Below are 2,500 nucleotides of genomic sequence, written 5' to 3'. Positions count from 1 at the left end.
GGCGGCGGTGTGGCTGCATCCGGACTTGGCTTTTCGAAGTGCGGTCTTGATGTAGTCGTGCTGCTGCTGCGAGGTGCCTTCCTTGGGTTATAGTTACAGGGAGAGTGATGCGCAATACATGGGCCTAGCCCTCTTAGCCTCTCCTCTCCTGCGGTCTTCTCCCCTTCTCGTGGGCCCGCTGATTTTTGCAGAGTGGAAGACCGCACCAGGGGCTTGGGGGGGTTACCAGCCCCCCCTCGCATTATCCCTTTATAGTTGGGGGCAGCCGACAAGAAACAAGAGATGGTGGCCCTTCCGCTGAAGGTGCCACCCCAGCTACCCCAGCACCTATCCGGCCAACCGGCCGTAACGAAAATGCGATAGTTTGTGTAGCTCCCTTTGCTTGCAGTGAGTGCCACCGCACTTTTACCACGAAGAACGGTCTCGGGGTCCATCGCCGCCGCCAACACCCTGCGGCCGCCAACGCTGAGATCGTGACGGAGAGGCATCGCGCGAGGTGGACGGAGGAAGAAGTCCTGTCGCTCGCCAAGGCAGAGGCCGAACTGTTCCTGGAGAGGGACGCCCGGTTCTTCTTTGTAAATCAAGAACTTACCAGGATGTTCCCCGACCGAACGCTTGAGGCAATCAAGTGTTGACGGCGGCAAGCTGCCCACAAGCAGCTTGTCCGCCAATTCATGGAGGCACTTGAGATCGGTCGGGGTGAAGAGCCGGCGTCCCGCCGTGGAGCAGCGAGCTCGCTGCCTGACGCGGGCGAGGCCGCTGCGCCGCCCGTCGACGCAGCCGAGGACTTCGCGGCCGACACCACCGGGCCGCCGCCGGAGGGGCCGACTGACGCCGCCATCTGGGAGCATCTGGCGGGGCTACCTGCTTCCGCCCAGCGTTTCTCTGCCCTGGATCGAGTCATTGGTCTGGGGCGGGGCACGCCGCCCGATGTCATCCTGGGCATGCTCCCGGATGCCCTTGCGTCGGTCGGGTCCAGGGGGGAGAGGTCGATCACCAGGACACAGCGGCCGCGCCAACCATCCAAGCGGCCGCCTGCCGCCCCGCCGCTGCAGAAGCGCAAGCGGCGCCGCTGGGAATACGCGCGGACACAGGACGCCTTCCGTAGGTCGCGTGCACGTTGCGTGCGCGGCTTGCTGGACGGCACCCTGCTGCAGCCGCCACCCGACATCCCCGGTCTGCTGGACTTCTGGGCGGACCTCTTCACGAAGAAGCCGATCTCCACCGCCGGCTTCATCCGTGACCGCCTTCTCCCGCACTCGGAGCCTGTCGCTCCTGAGTGCCTATGGGGGCCGGTCACACGTGAGGAGGTCGCTGCTGCCTTGCCGCCCAGGGGATCGGCAGCCGGGCCGGACGGCCTGACTCCAGCGGAGCTGCGGCGCCTGCCGCATGAAGTCCTGGTGAAACTCTTGAACCTCTTCCTCCTGGCCCGCGCCCTCCCCGAGCGTCTGCTTCGCGCCCGGACGTCACTTCTCCCCAAAACGGCTGCACCAACATCCCCCGCTGACTTTCGCCCCATTACGGTCTGCTCGGTGTTGGCGCGGACCTTTCACAAGGTTCTCGCGTCACGCCTGATGCGTGCATGTGCTGTGGACGAACGTCAGCGGGCATTCATCCCCCGGGATGGGATGTTGGAAAACACCTTCATCTTGGACACTGCTCTCACCGACGCAGTCCGCTCCTGTCGCTCTGTTTTTGTGGCATCGATCGACGTCTCTAAAGCGTTCGATTCGGTGGACCATGCCGCCCTCCGCCCCGTGCTGAGGGCTCATGGCCTGCCGGATTGCTTTATTGAGTACGTCGAAAGGTGTTACGAGGGTAGCACGACGGTGATAGCGGGCGGCGCCGACGTGGGCGTGCCCCTGCAGCCGGCTAGGGGTGTGCGTCAGGGTGACCCCCTCTCCCCCCTCCTTTTCAATTTTGCGGTGGACTATGTTTTGAGTCAACTTCCCTCCCACATCGGAGCTCGGATCCTAGGTCGCAGAGTTAACGCTGCGGCCTTCGCAGATGACGTCCTGCTTTTTGCATCGACCGCGAGGGGATTGCAGTCCCTCATCGACGCAGCCGTCGCAGCCCTCGCCCATCTGGGGCTGCAGATCAACGCCCGGAAGTGTTTCACCCTCGCCTTAGTCGCGTCTGGGCGCGACAAGAAGGTGAAGGTCGACGCCGACGTTACCTTCAAAGCGGGCAACGCCACCGTGCCCGCCCTACGTGTGGGTGAAACCTTCCGGTACCTGGGACTGCAATTCTCCACCGCTGGTCGCTGCGTTTTCAACCCACGACGCCACCTCGTGGAGCAGCTGGACGTCATCTCCCGAGCTCCGCTCAAACCGCAACAGCGCCTCCACGCCCTCACCACCGTACTTCTGCCTGGCCTGTACCATGGGCTGGCCCTCAGCCGCACCCGAGTGGGTGCGTTGAAAGCGGCAGATGTGACCATCCGTGCCGCCGTCAGGAGATGGTTCCGCCTTCCGGCGGACACTCCCCTGGGCTACTTCCA

The 2,500-nt window shown here is 64.0% G+C and overlaps 1 pseudogene; it reads left to right on the top strand.

Annotated features, from left to right (window-relative positions):
- Positions 1 to 2,500, top strand: part of LOC124607574 — a 7,962-nt pseudogene that overhangs the window by 2,894 nt on the left and 2,568 nt on the right.

This window comes from Schistocerca americana, chromosome 3, assembly GCF_021461395.2.
Source record: "Schistocerca americana isolate TAMUIC-IGC-003095 chromosome 3, iqSchAmer2.1, whole genome shotgun sequence".
In the NCBI taxonomy this organism is placed as follows: Eukaryota; Metazoa; Arthropoda; class Insecta; order Orthoptera; family Acrididae; genus Schistocerca; species Schistocerca americana.
Note: the sequence above shows the minus strand (reverse complement) of the source record. Positions and strands in the feature narration are given on the sequence as shown.